This window comes from Pygocentrus nattereri, chromosome 25, assembly GCF_015220715.1.
Source record: "Pygocentrus nattereri isolate fPygNat1 chromosome 25, fPygNat1.pri, whole genome shotgun sequence".
Lineage (NCBI taxonomy): Eukaryota > Metazoa > Chordata > Actinopteri > Characiformes > Serrasalmidae > Pygocentrus > Pygocentrus nattereri.
Genome location: NC_051235.1, coordinates 7,003,443 through 7,024,497, shown reverse-complemented (window position 1 = coordinate 7,024,497; position 21,055 = coordinate 7,003,443). Strand labels below are relative to the sequence as shown.

The 21,055-nt window shown below is 42.1% G+C and overlaps 1 protein-coding gene across 2 annotated transcripts in view; it reads right to left on the bottom strand.

The window, feature by feature from the left end:
* Positions 1 to 2,915: 2,915 nt before the first annotated feature.
* si:dkeyp-34c12.1 (uncharacterized protein LOC570187 homolog) overlaps positions 2,916 to 21,055 on the bottom strand; it is a 36,202-nt gene continuing 18,062 nt past the window's right edge. For both annotated transcript variants that reach the window (XM_017713200.2, XM_017713201.2), the window contains one exon: positions 2,916 to 3,273. The gene's annotated coding sequence lies outside the window, so the exon portion shown is untranslated. The remainder of the gene's footprint in view (positions 3,274 to 21,055) is intronic.

The following is a 21,055-nucleotide window of genomic DNA, read 5'->3' as shown; positions in this document are numbered from 1 at the left end:
CAAGGGTTGCATTTTGTTACAGTCCAAGGCTAGCAGTATATTTGCACTCTAGTCAGCAATTTCAGCTGTTGGATGCAGTTCTGAACCTCTATTCATGGATACGAGCAGTGCTTACAGTGTCCCTGTGTGTAAGAACCTTGAACAGTTGATTAATTCAAACTTTTTCAGTTTGCTAATGAATTTATAGCACAGTGAGATTCATCTCTGTTTTCTACCAGACACATGAACGGATACCAGGGTGTGTAGCTACAAGTTGCAAACAGGTTAAACATTGTGACAGCTGTCTGGTGCAGGGGCATCCTGGCTTGTTCGAAGCTCCATATACTGAGGAGCACATTGCACACTGTTTCATTTAGATTGCTTCATCCTACCGAGAGTTATTACAGAATATTTGGGGCCTCTTTCGAGTGAATATCTCTGTACAACCCTATGAATCGCACCAGATCAGGAATTTCTGGTTGTGCCTTAATAGAAAGTACTAGGTGTAAATCAGTATCTGGCCAAAAGCTTGGTTGTATTAGTGGATAACAGTTCACTGATCTCAAGTGTTTATCATCAGATAGTTAACTTGTCCTACTTTGTTGTCTTCCATTATATACAGATGACCTAAAACATTATGATAGACATGATCATAATCGCAGATGTAGCAAATGTGATACATTGTCACAACAGCACATGTCAAGGTCTGGGATATATAGATGGTAAGAAAACAGTCGATTCTTGTAGTTGACGTATTGGACGCAGGAGAAGAGATGTGAAGGTGTGAAGACTTGAGCGACTTTGAAAAGGGCTAAATCTCTACAGCCAGACAACTGCAATGGAAGAAGCCTGGATGCCAAAGGCTCAGTGATGCACTCATCAAGGCAATGAGGTCTATCCTGTCTGGTCCAAAGTGACAGAAGGGCTACTGTGTCAAGCCAAGGAAATTTTTAATGATTGTTTTGGGCCCTGCCATGTAATTGGCTGTGTAGCCGCAGACCAGTCAGAGATTCATTGCTAACCCCTGAAAGAGCCTGCAATGGACATGCAAGTGATGGAACCTGACTTTGGAGCAATGGAAGAAGCTCATCTGGTCAGACCAGTGCAATTTTACATCATGAGGATGGGCAGTTACAAGTGTGCCATTTACCTGGGTAAGTATTGGCACTGTGGGAACAAGACAAGCCAGTCGAGGGAGCATCATGCTCAGGGAAACCATGGGTCCAGGCGTTCATGTGGATGTCAAATTGACGTGTTTCATGGCAATGGTATTCCTGAAAGCAGTGCCCTCTTCTAGCACAACTGAAGAACATGACAAAGAATTGAAGGTGTTGTCCTGACCTCCAGAGTTCAATCCAATTGTGCATCTGCGTACTGGAACAAGTCTGATCTGTAGCAAAGGTACCTCACAACTTTCAGGAATTAAAGCAGGGTTCTGGAGGCCCAGTGTCCAGCACAGTTTCCCAGGTTTCCCTAATCAAATACACCCACTAAAACTGGCAATTAACAGTGTAGTGTAGCCAGGTGTGTTGGAGCAGTTAAACCACCAAACTGTGCTGGACACCAGCCCTCTAGGACCGGAGTTGTGCACTCCCGAATTAAAGGATCTACTGGTAACATCTTGGTGCCAGATACCACAGGACACCGTCAGTGATCTTGTTAAGTCCATGCTTTAGCAGCTCGGAGCTCATTTGGAGGCATGTAGAACACTACTAGGCCATAATGTTTTAGCTCATTGGAGTATTGACAGTAACCATCAACATTACAGCATAATGCCTTTAAAAAGACTGGCCTAGAGTAGCTACAGCTTAAGATATGTATGAGTGGTGGATATGCATTTTTTGACTGTCAGCTGACAAAGTCGAATTTACAAGTGGGAAACTCGGGATTTCAGTTGATACGAGTTTATCAGACATCACTGTAATGTAACCTTTCACCCGATGTGCTTCTATAGGACCAATAGGTCCTTTTTAATAGACAAAGAACAGCAGGATTAAAGTCATACTTTACCAAGTAACCTTCTGGTGCGCAAAACCTACTAAGAACTCAAACGCAGCATTAGTTCAGGAAAATAACCGGCGTCAATCAAAACGTGTTTGAGTTACCATTACCAAATTAGTTCCCTGACACTTGGCTCCCCAGCTGCCACGCTAATTCTGTAGACCACAGAATATGATGCCGTGTGACACTGTGCCTATATAAGCATTGTAAAAATGTATAAATAGTAATAATAATGTGTCATGCTTTTCATTTACACAAATGCTGCACTAATAAAAATACATTTGTATAAATATACTTTTAAAAGTAATGCAATTCAATAAATAAGACTTGTGTTATGTTAACTGTTTTATGTATTCATTCATTATTGCTCTGTTTTGGCCAATTGAAAGGGCTGTTTTCTCACACACATTTTCTAAAACATTTCTCCCTCAGGGTCACGTGGGGTTGCTTGACCTATCCCAGCTGTCATTGGGCAGAAGGCAGGATACATCCTGGACAGGTCACCAGTCCATCGCAGACAGACATACACATTCACACCTAGGGACAAATTAACATGTCCAATTGGCCTCTGACTGCATGTCTTTGGACTGTAGGAGGAAACCGGAGAACATGCAAACTCCAAACAGAAAGGACCCTGGTCACCCGGCCGGGGAATTGAAACCAGGCCCTTCTTGCTGTGAAGCAACAGCGCTACCCACCGCACCACAGGCTGTTTTCAATCAATAACAAATCTGATTGTGTTAACTCGTGTTAACTTGTTCTTCTTTTACATTTCACTCAAAGGAAAGCATGAACAAAAAGGCAGAATTAATGTAGACCTTGAGTGTCACTACTTTAAAGTCCTGCTGTAAGGTGAAGACACCACACTGCACCTGTTGTAAACTATGAATGTAGAACACTGCTCATGTGTGTTGAGGAATGTGTTTATTGTATGCTCGTCTTTACAGGACACAATTTTTACAAATACATCATGAAAAAAATCTCACTCATGCGTCTTTGAGGACAATGAAAAGTGCGGATGAGTCACATAATTACAAAAAAATGACAGGTATCAACTAAAAGAACAGACAGGCGATACAGCTTAGATGGATGCTGGCAGCACTTGTCGTCTGAGCCGCAGGCTCTGGGAGGGAATATTTGAACGGCAGAAAAGCTGGGGTGCGTATTTACTGACTGTCTGATGGGGGGAGGGGGGGGAGGGGTTTGCTCTTTTTCACTTCTGAGCACAGCACGTTTTTCCTGGCACAGCTCACAGTATTTGTCGGGGGGTTAACACAGGAACTCGCTCGCAGCCTGAAATCACACACATGTAGTCAGGAACATCAGACAGCCATAAAGACGCTGTTAAATGTTCTTAAATATAAAAGGAAACATAAAAAAATAAAGGAAAATAAATGCCTGGACTAGTTAGCTTTCATTATTAGCAGTGCTAGCATGTTTGAGCTAGACGTGGCTGTAAGACTCGAAAGACATGATGGGAAACAGCATTGTCCATTTTATCAGCTCCACTTACTGTGTAGCTGCAACTTTGTAGTTCTACAGTTACAGACTGTAGTCCATCTGTTTCTCTGATACTCTGTTACCCTGTTCTTTAGGGGTCAGGACACCATGGACCCTCACAGAGCAGGTACTATTTGGGTGGTGGGTCATTCTCAGCACTGCAGTAACACTGACGATGTGGTGGTGTGTTAGTGTGCGTTGCGCTGGTCTGAGTGGATCAGACACAGCAGTGCTGCTGGAGTTTTTAAACACCTCAGTGTCACTGCTGGACTGAGAATAGTCCACCAACCAAAAATATCCAGCCAACAGCGTCCTGTGACCACTGATGAAGGACCAGAGTATGACCAACACAAACTGTGCAGCAGCAGATGAGCGGTCATCTCTGATTTTACATCTACAAGGTGGATTGACAAGGTAGGAGTGTCTAATAGAGTGGACAGTGAGTGGACAGTGTTTAAAAACTCCAGCAGCACTGCTGTGTCTGATCCACTCGTACCAGCACAACACACACCAACACACCACCAATTTTAATGTCAGTGTGACTGCAGTGCTGAGAATGATCCACCACCCAAACAGTACCTCCTCTGTGTCCATGTGCCCTGACCACTGAAGAACAGGGTAAAAGGGCGCTAACAGAGTATCAGAGAAACAGATGGACTACAGTCTGTAACTGTAGAACTACAAAGTGCAGCTATACAGTAAGTGGAGCTGATAAAATGGACAATGAGCGTCGAAACAATGAGGTGGTCATAATGTTAGGCCTGATCGATATAAAAGATTTTGATTTAAAGAAACATCAACAAACTGCTACACCATTTCAGAAATGGGTTTCAATGTTGATTCATTACTTTTTTTTCTTTCTTGTGTCCACGTTTAATATGCAGTAGTAGTATTGGCCCCTGGTCAAATTATATAGCTTATTTTCAAAGTAATTCAGTACATAGGACACCCACATTTATACACAAATTCTAGTTGCTGTCTAATGAATATACAGCATATGTACCTTGACATCACATGCACTTCTATCAAGGCCTGTTCCTATATCAGCATTCCAATATCCATGTGCAAACCTAAAGACTGGGACACTGTGGGTCAAAAAAATAAAGATAAACCTGATAATGCTCTCGCAAATCCCACGTCAATCAACTGAAAAAAGTGATGAAATAGGTGAGAGTGCAAAATCCAGAAGGTTCATCCTAGAGGAGTTCTATCAGTGCCTGGCACCCCTGTTGCCTGACTCGGTGGTACGCCCCGCTCCCGGGTCTTATCCTGGAGGTTTATTTTAGAATACCAAAGCCATGAGCATCTCAGACAGTGCTTGAGCGTCTCAACTCCACAAATATTTCAGACACATGTTGGACAAATATTCGCAGAGGTCCCTTGCCAGTGTATACACTGCCCTACCTCTCATCTATCAGCTGTGAGACCTACACAGCAGGGTGAGCATTGGAGAGGGGCTACTGCAGAGACAAGAGAGTTCCCCTGCAGTGTCAAAACACCTCAGAGTGAGGCAAGAACCCCAGCCAACCCCCCTCACGTTGTGCTCTCAACTGCCTTTAGCTATTCTCCTTATACTATCAGTGCTCCTAGCATACTGTGAGGGAGTCTTATAGAGTACCAGGCTTTTGCGTCTGTTAAGAAAACTGTTGAATGCCCAATTTCAGACACCAAAAATTCTGATGATAACTGAACCGACTACATCAGGGGTGCATGACTCCAGGGTTCTGGAGGGCTAGTGTCTAGCACACTTTGGCGATTTACCTGCTTGAACACACATGATTATACTCATCTGTTAACTGCCAGGTTAAGTGGGTGTATTTGAGCAGGGAAACCTCCAAACGATACTGGACAGCGGCCCTCCAGGACCAGAGTTGTGCACCCCTGGACTACATGGTATCTGCTGTGAAAACCTCCAAACATCAATGCCAAAGGCTTCCCAAGTCTCAACACAGCATATAATAGATCTGTTTACTAGGCTCTTTTTAGGTGAACTCCAAGTAATCCTTGGTCAGCCATGATGCTGTGCTGGAGATCTCAGAGTCAAACCACTATGAAACATTTTATGTCCGACACCAAAACAAACACTACAGATCTTAGGGTTGAAAGGGACAAGCTAGTGGTGGACCACCAACTGTGGCTAGCCATCTGCTCTGTTGGTATCTCTGTTCGAGGAATGAGATGAATTTTTATATTCAGAAATACCTATAAAGCCAAGCAAATTAGAGTCCAAGCATTCTCAATGGCTTGAAACCTCAAGAGGTTACACATGCCGTGTCCTTTTCCATTCCAGAGCAGCCAAGTACAAGCCGCCTGCGACATTCACAAAAGCCACAGAATTCATTTAAAAACTGTTCACAGGAAGTCTTGTTTAGATACCACCAACATCGGATAATGCTCACCCACAACTATGGTGATATCAACAACATTCCCATCCTTAAAAGGGCCTCAACAGAACTAGATGCCCTGCAAGATACGACAACGATCTTGCTCTTTCCGCCACCCTCAGCGGCCGAAAACTAGACTGTATACAGTCAAAAGGCCAGCGTTCGAAATGTTTAGTCTGATAGGAAAATTCATTAAGCAGTTTTGTAGCAATTGCCCAAAACAACACACAAAGCAAAATCCTCTTGAAAAGAATGAGCAAACTGCACACGCCAATGGCCACAACATGGCCATCACTTCCAAACGAACACACCTCATTAGAGCCAAAGGTCTTGGCTATGCGGGGGTCTAGGAAGACATCCGAGGGGTGGATGCGCTGTGTCACCCCAACAACACCCTCTCTATCCCTGATCCCACGCGCGACAGAGTGTGTGTACTCAGACAGTGTCTAAATGTTTAGTCTCGTTTGTTTTATTCGAATGCTTTTCTGCTGCTCACTCAACAAACCCCCGTCTTCCCTCCACCTCCCTCTCAAACCACTTGCTTCCTGAAGGCATTCCTTGTGGAGAAGCAAAAACAAATGACTTCAGCTGCTTTTTCTGCTCTTTCAGCAAGGCTCGGAGAAAGCTTTAGAACACCAGCCCAACAGGTGTGACTTCTACACAAACCTATCCTACTCTAAGAACAGCAAATTATGAGGCACTGCTTATTTAGCTTAATGTAGCGTTTTCTATGTGACAGTAGATGGTGTCAAGAAGATGCGCTTCCATTCTGCCAAGCAAAGCATTCACTGACCTCAGCAGAGGGAGGTGATTTTAGAAATTATATTGTATTGTGTTACTCACAATATGAATTTGTAAATGTTATGTATATGATTGCATTGGTTACTTTTTTGCTAGCGAGTTTGCTAGTGATAAAAATTGTGATCTAAGTGGGATTCTGTTAAATTGTAACACTTTGCAAGGCTATTAACTCCACTGTATACACAACAACCTGTAACTGTGACCATCATCTGTGGATTATGTATACAAAGTGGCCAAATGTATGTGGACACCCCTCTTAATTACTGAGTTCAGGAGTTGCAGTCACATTCATTGCTAACAAGTGTATAGCCGTGCAGTCTCCACAGACAAACTTTCACAGTAGTACAAGTCATACTCAAGAGCTCAGTGACTTTAAACGTGGCACTGTCATAGGATGCCACTTTTACCACAAGTCAGTTTGTGAAATTTCTGCCCTGCTAGATCTGCCCTAGACAACTGCGAGTGCTATTAATGTGAAATGGAAGTAGCTAGGAGCAAAAAGAGCTCAGACACAAAGCAGTAGACCATGAAAAGGCAAAGAGAGGAAATGGTAAGAGAAAAAATATTCTGTTGCATTCCTCACTACAGAGCCCCAAACTGCCTCCTAAAGCATCAGATCACTGTGCGTGATGTCAAGCATCAGCTGGAGTGGTGTAAAGCACACCAGCATTAAACTCTGGACTCTACATAGCATCATCAGTAAAGTTTGGCAGAGGAGGGATGATGATCTGGAAAGGTAATGTTAACGTTACAAAGACATTTTAGACAATTACATGCTTTCAACTTTGTGGCGACAGTTTGGGGAAGACCCTTACTTGTTCCCACATGACTATGCCCCTGTTTGGTATGGAGGAAATCAGATGGCCTGCATAGAGTCCTGACCTGAACCCCATTGAACACCTTTGGGATGAATTAAAATGTCAACTTCAAGCCAGACCTTCTCGTCCAACATCAGTGCCTGACCTAATAAATGCTCTTTTGACTGAACTGGCATAAATTCCCACAGACTCACTCCAAAACCTTGTAGAAAGCTTCCCAGATGAGTGGAGGTGGTTATAGGCAACTTCATATTAATGCACATGCCTTTCAAATGGGACGCACAGCAAGCACAGCATCATGTAGGTGCTATGGTCAGGTGTCCACATATTTTGATTAAGTGTCATACATTTTATATTCTCTGTAGCTGTACTTTTTTTCTGCTCTCTTCAGAACAGGCAGTTAGCTCTAACAGGCTAACAGGCTTCAAAAGTATAAAAATAAGGCTGTTTCAAGCTTGAAATGGCTGCATTTTTACTTGATCTGCCACCAAATATGAACATAAAACACCACCAGCTTGGGACTAACAGTGAACTTGTAGAGAAGAGAATTTCCGCTCTGCAATGTCTTCTGGTTTGCTCAAAGGGGTGCTAGAGGGCGCTCCTGAGTGAGTCCAAAATGAATGGGTTGATATGGAGCATCTGAGCAAAATCATAGTTTAATCAATCGTCACGCTCTAGCAGTGAAGCCCGCCTTCTGCTGTCCAAAACCCGTTTGCTGTAGAAAAACGAAATGTATCGGTTAGTTTTCTTCATTTTTAATTTTAGTGAAATGCATCCTTCTACTTTCTAAAATTAAAGAAACATTCTGAGCGAGTGATTAGAAACTATTTTAACATTTTTCGTTTTTAACCGCTGAGCTCCATTCACTCCCATTCATTGAGGACTCACTCGCTGGCGCCCTCTGCTGTTTAGCCGTCTTGTTTTTGATATAACGAGAGGAATAGGAAGTGGCCAGGCTCCTCATAAACCGGCTCTGGCCCTAACATGACGTCAAAGCTAATAGAGAAATTAGCATGTAAGGGCTATTTATATGACGAATCACACTTACACAGAACTTTTCTATGTACTAATAGGTGGAGTCGCTACTTTCAAGATTTAATGACTATCTGGCTGTCAGTATAAAGTAAATTATTAAGTACAGGTGAAAAACACTAGAAGAGCACTTCATCACTGCAGCAGTTTTAGGCCTTTTACATCTTTCAGGAAAGGTCGCAGATTATTTAACCTCCTCCTTCCAGAGGGCCAGTATACCGGACATTCTTTCCCTAAGTTTTTTAGCTTTTAGTCTTTGTATTGGTTGATCATTTAATTACATCATGTAATACAGCGGCTGGCGAAACACATGCTCGCCGGTTGTTTCTAAATTATTCTGTATTTATTTCAGAAATGTTTTTGAAGTATATCCACCTAGAAGGTCCCACATGTAAAAGGTAAAAAGAGAAATATTAGATATTCATTTCCACATACACACAATTTGAGATAAAGCTTATTATCCAATAATATCAGTGTAGTATATTCAGCTTTAGTTTAATAGACTCACGCATTACAAATGACATTCAGGATTTTCGTTTATCTTGTTAAAAGTAGAATGTATTGTGTATTTAGAAGTGACAACAGAGGACCTATGAATTTGTAGATAATTTTTTTTTTTTAGTTATTTTAAGTGGAGGAATACATTGGACATTGCAGTTAAGCTCGTTTAAACTGCAACATTTAAAAACGTTTTTTACATATTCATTAATCAGGACAAAAGAGCCAAACTAGAAGCTGAACATTTACTTTGTTTCAGGACTTATTTATTAAAGTTTATTTACTGGACTGCAAATTGTTAGCATTCTTATTATAGTTATTATATATGATAACGTTATGGCTAGTTAACCACAATTCCAGCATTGGTTTTCAGGTTGTTAAACTATTAACCTGCACTCCTATCAGACGAGAGTTTGTACAGGTACGGTCAGACATAAAATCTGCAATTTTGATGACTATCCTGACAGCCTGTCCTTTATTCCTTGATACAGCACTTAAAGAACATCGATGAACACATAGAATGGATGCCACAAAATGGCACTTGCGCTGCCAAAATGTGTGCACATCTTTCTGGTGACGTTTCTCCCGAAACCTTCTATTACAGCTCTGCGGTTCGTTGAGGATTACGACAAGACCTCAACATTGTTTTCTTTGTGCTAAATTATGCCTCACTGTTCACATCAGCAAGACAACATGCTATAACACTAATATTCCCACAAGTCTCAGAGTCTGCATTAATAAAGCTCACGCTGCTTCAGAGATGATGAAACCCAGTGCCCCGCGTGTTCTGAATTAAGAGTTTACCATCTGAAACGCTGCAGCACAGCTACAGCAAAATGGGCCGCTCTGATTGCTTGCGATACTGATTCATGGTCACACCTATGGAGTGCTTGGCGAGTCTAATGTGGTCTGAAGCAGGCTCCAGGGTAATATTACTGTAATTCAGGGGGAGATTTAAGCGGAACATCAAATAACGCTGTCAGGTCGGTTCTCGGGGCCAAGGCTCTCTTTCATATTCAGGACTGAATTCAGGCTGGCAGGCCACAGTAGGCCGAGAGCTGGTTTCACACTTTGAGCTGGCTGGATGTTTCACATGCTGCCTGGATGGATTTGGCAGGGTCGCCGGCACATGTGGCATGCTTTTCAAATACTGAAGATGAGATCTTTCTTGTTTCGCTAATATACTTTTATGGGATTTGCTTTGGCCATGGACGTCAACATGCATCCATCTCCAAGCCAAACAGGCAGACATTGCAGAGGAGGGCTGGCAACTCTCTTGTCGACGACACCAACGGCACAGTTGTCTCGGACATGGTTTTGTATGGGTTATCTCGACTGCCCTTGGACAGCTCGCTGGCCTCTAGTGGCACCGCACCTAAAGGGTTAAAAAGTGTGGTTTGGAATCTCTGGTCGTTCCCGTCAAAGTCCTTGAACAACGTAATAACAATAAAAGCATAAGCCTACGAATGACTGCGGTTTAAATTATTTAATAGCTCTGAATGACCTGAGGTTGAATTCTGATACAGGCTCGGCTTCACGCTGCCGTCCTCAACAGAACAAAAGTGCTTTATTATGACTGGAAGGAAATCACTTATAAACAGGACGTCCTGGTGAACACAGACTAACACTGAAGGCAGGCTTTTCAGAAAGGAGCTCTGGATCGAGGGGTCAGCAGAGTTGAAATGATCAGATTATACGTTGGACAGAAGCAGTGTCGGATTCCTGAGATCTCTAGGACAGACGCTGGCCGAGGACTCACCGCTAATGCTAGAAAAACAACAGCTAATCTGCTACACTAACGCAAACCTCTCCCAGTGCTGCCCATTCATCATTATAATAGCAGCCTTTCAGAAGGCCCTGTTGTTGGGAGATCACGACTGGGAGCAGGCCTTCAGGGACTTTTAAGGTTACCGAGGGAATATGGGTACCTCACCATGCTCCTCACACGGTAAGACCTGATAGTTCTGTGTATTTTACCACTCCTGAAACCTCGGAATAATGCCGATGGTGTCTCAAAAGAAGATGCTTCATTTGAACACATTTTCCTCAAGAAAGAAAGAGAGTCTGGTTGCATGTCAGAGGGAGCTGGACCCGGGCGATACTTGCATGCTCAGTTTCCCACAATTCCAGGGGCTGGAATGTGCAGTGTCTTCTTGGCTGAGAGTGGTAAACAGGATTCCTTCCTCAATCTCAGCGTTGATGTATTTGATCTAAATCACTCGTACCAACTTAGAATCACAACTGCTGTGGAGCCTGGGTCGCAATATATCAGCAAGGATGTCTCCAAAGTATTCTAATCTTTCTAGATGGGCAAGGCAGAAAACTGGGCCACTCCAGAGAAAATTCAGCAGATCCTATTCCCATCCCTGACAGTGGCAGGTTTAGAGGTTAGCACCGAGATGGATAGAAGACATCACACCCCGACACCGATGACAGAGGACAAGACTTGGGCGGCATCCTGAAAGCGTAACTCCTTTAATAATCCCACCAGCTTCCCATCATAGGATTCAGTCAAATAAAAAAAAAAAAATCAGACAACCTTGTGCTGAAAGAATTACATGACCTCCAAGATCCACAAAACACTTGAGCCTTCAGGCCAGAGGAAGGCAAGGCTATACGCCTCAGACTTTGTTCCTGAGCTACAAAGAGAACTCGTGTCCAAAAATCTGGGCCAAAGACAGATCTGCCCAGGCATAAAGGTAGTAGACTCGTCCTTTTAAATTCCCCCCATCTCTCAGAACCTGTTTATTGCTTTTGCTCCCATCCAAGGCCAGCTGCGAGGAACTATCCGAGGATGCCTCGCACCATAAGAACTCCAGGAGCACCATAACACACTTCATCAATACAAACCCATGATAAACATGATGACTGTGATCATAACAGTGACTCGCTAAAAGAGCTGCATGTAGAATTTCCACATGTAAATGATCCTTGCAATTCGTGAAGAGATCACTATAAATCGGTCGCACACCAACCAACGATGGCCAAAGTTGATGTTTCAAAGGTCCCCACTGCCTGGGCTCCTTCTCAAATTCCTTTAAAATGCTACAGATATGTTTGTGTATATTGTTACAAACACCCTTGGCTTTGGCTTTCTGATGGTAATGAATAAATGAACTGGCTCAAACTGTTACACAGAGATTTGCTCTTATCATCAACAGCTGTAGTGGCCTGGAAGAAAAAAAAAACACTTAAGATCTGCCTATAATCAATAGAGAATTCCATTAATTTTTCACAATTTCCACGTAATACAACTGTTGGGATTTAAACAGTCATTCAGAGTGACCTGATGAAATGGTTCACTGTAGAGAAATGTACTGACTCTGATTTCACTAATGGGGTGCTGATAGGAACAAGGGGCTGCAATGTCTACAACATAAACACAGCCATTTTATTTGCTATACAAAACGAATGAACCTTCTGTTTGTAATGTCAATAATAGGAAAATGGTGGTAAATCTGAAAAAATAAACTCGCTTTAAGAACCACTTTGACTTAGTGTACATGTTCCTCTCCTCCATGAATATCTTTTCAAAAATAGTTTTTAGACCAACGGCTTATCAAAAAAATAATTGTAAACTATGTCCCAGGGAGCAGGAAGTGCATTCATAACTGTGTATATATTAACTTTCTGTAAAGGGGTTGGACATCTGGTTCCTATCACCACCACTGCGAACAATTCTGGCTATCTAGAATGAAGCGTTTCACATCAAACCACTTACAAAATGACTTTCTTGACAATTTGCTGGGCACATCGCACCCCTGGGCACTGCATCTAAAGACCTACAGTAAAATGCTGGAAATTATTTTCTAATACAAATATAAATAATGAAGTTCACCCTTATTTTGTAGAACTTCTGTGGTACTTTTGCTGTAAGATAAAAAAGATTAACTTAAAATTAAAGTGAAATTTAGAGTTGGAAAAGGGTTAATCTGTACCATGCACTCTATGAACCACAGTAAAAGTATCTCACTGTCTTCGTGAATGCGTTTAAGTCAATACACTGTGACGAAATAGGGTTGACCTACAGCCCTGCTGGAGGTAATCCCATGTCACTGCACTGTTTTGATATAAAAATACATAAAATATACAAAAAAAAAAGAAAACAGTACATAAGTAGATGTTTCCAAACTTGCAAACAAGCTGATTGGTTGAGAAGCGTTCTAACATGTTTTTCATAAACGTTGCATCACTCCGCTGAGGCACCGTTGCTAAGCAACGACTTTGACAGCTGTAGGAGACGCTCAAGCCATTTGAACGTTTTTATTTCTTACTTTGCCACAAACAGAAAATGGACACTTAAGATCACATCTGACCGACAGCTGATTTGGTCCGACTCCGAAGATGAGACAACACTAAATTCCCAAACTGCCGTCACCACTGAGCAGCTTTTCGGTCAACAGCTGTGACAAAAGAACAACTAAACAACCTGGAATCAGCCAGAAATTAACCCAACACCATTCGCCAAACTAAACAGGCTGTAAGGTCATTTCTGGCTGATTCCAGGTTGTTTAGCTGTTTTTCTATCACAGCTGCTGACTGAAAAGCTGCTCTGGGGAAATGACAGTGTGGGAATTTAGGGCAAGGAGCTGGAGAACAAACTTCCGGCTGTGCAGCGAGTGGGCGGAACTCGTTACTCCGACGTAGCAACAAGCTGCTTGTTAAGGAGCTATCGTTTGGCTGAAGGAGCTGCAAACATTAAAACAAACGCCGCATTCACGGCCCAGTTTATTAATTTCTTACTTTATTTATTCAACTGTTGTATTAAAGCAGTAGAACACTCGAGGGAGTGTGCCATCACGAACAGCATCATGGCTTTAATGATGTTATTTTGTGATAACCTCCCTCTCATGTTCTACTGCTTAAATATGACACATAGCATCCCTTTTAGTGCTGGAATATGATCCCCTTTTGACACAATTACACTGCATAGTGATGTTTACCTACCCAATTGAGGAACAGAAGTGCCTGAAACCACAGGGCGTGAAAAGAGAAACCGCGTAAAGAAAGCTGTGACGGCACGCTCTGATCCTCCACTGAGATCTGGTCTGAACTGCCGTGAATGTCTAGCCACCAGATGTTCATGTAGGCAAAAAGAGCAGGAAGCAAGTCACGAGGTCACCAGTGAAATGCTGAGCACACAGAGATCTTTTACTGTATGGAGGTTGCACTTCGTACCAATCGTGACTGATGGTGAGAAATGATAGTTAGATTTCACCCTTTGCCCTTGCTACGCCCCGTCTCTCTCTCTCTTTTCTCTTTCTCCAGGTCTTTGATGGCTGTGGATGATGGACTGAGGCATGTTGGTCCAGCTGGGCACTCTAGGACTGTCTGTTTGTCCAGCTCTTTGATGGCCACGTCTCTGGCTGATCTGCAAAGCTCAAGCCCAAGACATATCTGTCCGTAGTGGATAAACACAAAGACTCCACCGTCGCCACTCCAGGGCAAGGCCAAAGATCATTGAGAGTGGCCAAGAGATGAATCACATGTGGGTCATCCAGACCCCAACAGAGTCTGGAATAGAAGGTTCTCATCCAGAACTCAGACAGCAAAGAAACTACAAATACACAGAGTTGCTGGTTTATTAGGTTCACTTACCTTGTAGCTATACTTATTTTTATATATATGTATATCATTTTAGGTTTTTTTATTCTACCACACAGGTACACTTTTCAGAAGGCCTGGGACTCCTTATCAATTTATCGATAAATAACAGCTTGAAAAATAACTTGACTCTCAGACAATCCCTTCTTCATTTAGCTTTACAGCCTTTAGCAGTCACTGTTATCCAGAGCAACTTCCAATTTGATCATTTTACACTGGCAGGCGAAGGTAGTGTTAGGAGTCTTGCCCAAGGAATGGTATAGTGTAGGGTACTTGCCCAGGGTGGGGGACTGACCCCAGTCTACAGCTTAGAAGGCAGAGGTGTTAGCCATTACACTACACCAACCTCATCAAGTGAAGGGAAAACTGTAACGGAACCACTCACAACAAGCCTGCAGTGAGAACAGCAGCGGCAAGTAGTCCATCAGAATTATTAGACTAAGAGAAAGTAGAGGAGCTGTATAGCGCACAGATTCATGATTAAAAACATAATTAAATTCACTCACACATGCCATTCTTTGCATTGTACTGAGCCCCTAAAGTGAAATGATTAATAATAATGCATGGCCACAAATTACTATATTGAGGCCACACATTAAATTTCTCATAAATCGTTGTCTCAATGTAGTAATTTGTGCCCTAAAAATAGTTAATTGTGGCTTAATATAGTAACTCATAGCCTCAATATTGTAACTCATAGCTTCAATATAGTAAAATGTGGCCTTAACATTGTAACTCCTAACCTCAATTTAGTAACTTGTGGCCTCAAAATAGTTACTCATAGCCTCAAATTAGTAAATCGTGACCTCAGTACAGTTCCTCGCGACCTCAGTGCAGTAACTCATGGCATCAATATAGTAATTTGTGGCCTGAATGAAATTCCTGGTGGCATCAATATAGCAACTCATGGCCTCAATACAGTATACTATGACATCAATTTAGTACTTCATGGCCTCAATATACTATCTCATGGCATCAATTTAGCAACTTGTGGCCTCATTACAGTAAGTCATGGCCTCAATATTGTATCTCAGATTGTCAATATAGTAACTTCAGGCATTAATATAGTAAGTCAGGGCTTAATACAATAACTCATAGCCTCAATTTAGTAACTTGTGGCCTTAATATAGTAATTCATGGTGTCAATATAACACCTTGTGGCTTCAATACAGCAACTCACAGCCTCAATATAGTAAGTCATGGCCGCATTGAAATATAGGCTCGCACGCCAGACTGGATAGGAAAGGGCCATTTGGCTGATATGCAAAACAGCCAATTCACACTTCTGGTTGGCAAAAAAACAAAGTAGGATCTATCATTTTCCTGGTACCTTCAGTTTCAAACACAATTCAGGAATAACTTTTTAAAACGGGAGACTGCTGGGATAGGCTCCAGCACCCCCCCGCGACCCTAAGAAGCGGCTTAGAAAATGGATGGATGGATGGATATTGTGACGGTTTCCTGGCCCAGTGATTAGACCTATAGCTCACTCTTAAAGGCTTTTTTAACTTGATAAGTAATCGTTCATTTGGCATCGGACAGAGTGCCAGTTTGGGAGGTGAGATGCTGAGAGGGGTGGTGATTTTGGTGATTGTGGTTTGATGGACATCTGGAATACTCGCTTTTCTGGTGTGTGTGTTTTTTTTTTTTTTATAAGGTAATGACAACTAATCAACTGCTTTTAAATTAAAATTTAATGCTTTTGGTTAAAATGAATAGGCATGCAAACCCCAATATATCATAGCCGTTTCTGATTAAATGGCCAGTGATTGTAGGTGCAAGGTGTCCGTGCCTAATAAACTGGCAACTCCGTGTATAAACGTACATACAAAACTCATAACATTGAATATGCTGTGGTACATGTCTTTACTGCAGCCTGCAAGTGAAATATAAGCCATTATGAACATGAAGGTCTGGGATATGTTATAACACTGAAAAAGTGTGGTAAAAAGTACACTAAGTATAAAAACTCCACTCTAAAACCCGAGGCACAATACCCCCGACGCCGCTGAGTCAGAGCAAATCTGGAAGACATTACTGCCGAGACAGTTTCAACAGAAATCTTAGAGTCATTTTGAAAGTGCTACCCATTTCAACACCAATCTTTTCGGATCCAACAGAAATGTTGACTTAAGCTGTTTCCACTGGCGTAATAAAATCACAGAGGACCTGATTATGTTTACCACAACCTCTGATATCTAGCCTTGTACTACTTTTCTTTTTTTAACTTCTCTCCTTTTTTAAGCCTCCGTTGTCGTCTTGTGTTCTCTATTGACCTGTTTAATCTTTTCAGCTCCTTAAGACCACCGGTGGTCCCAAGCACTTCATAACTTTCATATTTCATAAGCTACAGTCATTCGTAACTGTCTACATCACCATCTATTTGACTGGAAAGAAAGTTTAAACCCTTTAAAAGAAGCTGAACGGAGTTTGTTTTTCTACTGAAAGTCGACCCACAAATCTTCACTATAAACTATAAACAGACGGCGTTTCTTCACTGATCTGCTCTGTAAAAAAAATATTGCTTATAAAATAATACAAAAGAGCCTCTGAGATTTTTGGCTTTCAGCAGTAAATTGTAAGGGTATAACAATATGTGTAGATCATAAAACACGTTCTGTTAATTTGAGGAGCTTTTACAAAAAAATAAATAAATATAAATTGAGATTTATTTATTGCAGTTACTGAATAATTTGCCTTACGATTTGGTCACATATATTCAGGGTGAATTCAAACCAAAACACACCCTGGATAATAAGAGGAATAAAGGAATACCAGACTAATAATAGACAAAACGTACAGTTTCCCTAATTGTGGCTAATCAGCCTGGACTTTTTCGGGTCCAGGTTTTGTGTGTGAGATATAAAGTATCTAACAAGCAATACTGAAAGCAATACTCACAATACGATATTATTTAAAGACTTCCATGCTAAGTAACCGCAAAATAACAAATAGCATTATACTGTAAACTACTATTCTGAAAGGAAGTGGTTTTGTTATATGAAGTTTGCACTTTGTTCATCTGTTTATAGAAATAAAACTGAACTGTGAAATAGATACATTAACATCCAAAACAAATGTTGTACCCACACTGACATACACTCACCAGCCACTTTATTAGGTACAGTAAGGTTGGACCCCCTTTTGCCTTCAGAACTGCCTTAATTCTTCGTGGCACACATTCAACAAGGTGTTGGAAACGTTCCTCAGAGATTTTGGTTGGTTATTTGAGTTCCTGTTGCCTTTCTATCATCTGGAACCAGTCTGCCCGTTCTCCTCTGACCTCTCACATCAACAAGGCATTTTCATCCACACAACTGACCGCTCACTGGATATTTCCTCTTTTTCGGACCGTTCTCTGTAAACCCTAGAGATGGTTGTGTGTGAAAATCCCAGTAGATCAGCCGTTTCTGAAATACTCAGACCAGCCCGTCTGGCACCAACAACCACGCCACGTTCAAAGTCCCTTAAATCCCCTTTCTTCCCCGTTCTGATGCTCGGTCTGCACTTCAGCAAGTCGTCCTGACCACCTCTACATGCCTAAATGCAGTGAGTTGCGGCCGTGTGATTGGCTGATTAGCTATTTGTGTTAACAAGCAACTGAACTGTGCCTAATAAAGTGGCTGGTGAGTGTAGATTAAGACTGAGGTGTTTATGCTTGGTCTCCTCAACAATCTGATGGAAAATCTGTTTACACGCACAAAAGTAATCCAATCCAAAATGACACGCATGTGCAAAGAACCACTTAGTGTAGATGTTACTATGACAGCGAGCATCACGTGAGTCCAGTCAGAGTGAGATGAGCAGCAGTGAGCAGTGCTTGTGTTTTTAACTGCTTGTCAGACTCAGGAAAACGTCCTTCACATGTCCTTATTAAAGAAGGCCGAGAAGAAGACGTCGTGTTCTGAGACACATAAGCTGGACGTCCGTCCCACCGCCGTCTTTTAAAGATCAGAGCATGAACTTCATCTCCTCTGCAGACCACTTTCTGCTCCGCCGTGTTGAACGGTATAAACTCTCACTGTGACGTGATGCACATGCAGAAAGTACTTAAACTTTCCGATAGGGAATTTAATCGGATACAGACGTTTACACGGATATTATTCTTCTATTTAATGGATTATTTACAGGGTTACCCACCTCGTTCAATCAAACGGAAACTGTATTCCAGACTAGACTATTCCGATTGGGCTATTAGTCAGATTATTAAAGGATTATTAGGCTGCATGTAAACGTGGTTATTAAAACAGGGCTTAGTCTTTACCCATTTAACAAATTTCTAAAATACTGTCCATTTCTAACAAAAAAAAAAATTTCCACCCAAAGAATTTCTTACCAAAAAATGCTTCAAAATGTTGATGTAGGCTATTTTATGTATTTTTACGGAAATTTTCCTATTCAACTTTAGAAGATAATTTTTTTGCTGACAACAGAAATGCTGCGAATATATGGCTGTTGTCGGAACAAAACCTTGTATCTCCAGAATGGTAACTTTACAGGAGAAGGAAAAAACATCCTTTACTTTTAATGCAAGTCAGTGGAACGAGTTTCTTTTCATTTCAGTCATTTTGGGCCATTTCTTTTGGTCCATTCTTCATAAAATTTACAGACCATGTAAAGCGCAACAGGCAGACAGGCAAGAGTTATTTGGTACAAAATTACAGATTTTTCTTAGGCGAGGTTGTTGGGAAATAAAAACTGCACATTTTTAAAAAAATGCATTTTAACATTGGTAATTTGCACAGACAGCTGAGGGAAATGTAGCTGGTGCCTCCACAGATGGAATCCTTTCTTGTGGACGGATAAAAAAAAAAAAAAAAAAAAAAAAACACATTTTGGGCTTCATACATATTGCTATTCATACACATTACACATACATACAGTCTCCAGCGACCCACACAGAACCCTGACCCCAACCCCACTGAACACCTTTGGGATGAACTGGACTTTGAACCAGGCCCTCCCAACCAAAGTCAGACCATCACACCTCACAAATGCTCTTTTGTTTGAATGTCTCTTGTGGAAAGTTTCCCAGGACTGTTATAGCTACAAAGGGGGGCAACTCCATATTAATGCCCATGGTTGTATCCGTGCCCATCTCTAAAATTGATGCTATTTTAAACCCTAGATACTGTGATATTACAAACTTATCAGCCACATCATTAAGTGCACCCCCTGTATCTACACTCCATTTTATCAGCTCCACTGACCATACAGGTGCACCTGGTGGTTCTACAATTACAGGCTGTAGTCCATGTCCTGTGTTTGATCCACTCGAACCAGCATTATCATCCACTAATACTGCCACCACCATGTTAGTATCACTGCAGTGCTGAGAATGATCCACCACCCAAATAGTACCTTCTCTCTCAGGGTCCCCTGGGGGTCCTGACCACTGAAGAACAGGGTAACAAAGTCTGCAGAGAACCGGACTACAGTCTGTAACTGTAGAACTACAAAGTGCTCCTATATAGGATAACATCGCCTACCTCTATATCACTGCAGTCGGAGAAGAAAACCTCATATCTTCATTTTTGACGTTTTTCGGTTTTTGACATAATTTGAAAATACCTGACGTCCTTTACATTGTGTGTAAACTTCATGAAGAACGGAGCAAAAGAAACGACCCAAAACGACTTGGAAAGACGTCTGGTTCCATTGACTTACATTCAAAGTAAAGTAGGTTTTTTCCTTCTCCTGTAAAGTTACCGTTTTGGAGATACAAAGTTTTGTTCCGACAACAGCGACATGACTGTATATAAGCGTGCACTGCTTCTCTAACCCCTTAACTACATTAGTTACCTACATCGACTTGTCTCGCCTGTTTGAAAACATTTGGGTTTAGGAGTTTGTGGTGAAAGTAAAACTGTATGGGCTTTAAAAAACTGCAGTGTCCATTAATTGTGTGACAGCATCTTGAACAGAAGGACGTGTTTACGAGGGAAACTGGTTCGAGTATAAACAGAGCCAAACCAGCTGAAACAATGAATGAGCGCTGAGCGTCTGTAGAGCTTCACATCAGCGTGCTGACAGGCACCAAGCACAACAAACACCACTCTCACGCTCTTATTAAACACATTACCGTGACAGGCCAGTTTAAGCAATTTAACGGTACAGAAAGCAGCACACCCGGCGGTTCTCCCAGCAGTCTGGGAGACCACGGAAAGGGCCTGGGAGGGTCAGTGGGATGCAGGTGGTTCAGCGGGGTCGCTGCGAGGAAGTTTACGACACCTCAGATGCTCCAGCTCTGTGTTTGGACGTGCGGTGATGCAGGGCTACTTTAAAAGCATTCTACCAGGCCACGAGGAGCGCAGCCGCCGGACCGCTGTGCAACAGCATTCACTCGCCTGGAGACGAGAGCACACAGACAGAGACGGAGACAGAGCCAGCGCTGACCACAACACCGCACGGCCTGACCAGCGCGCAGGGAGAGACGAC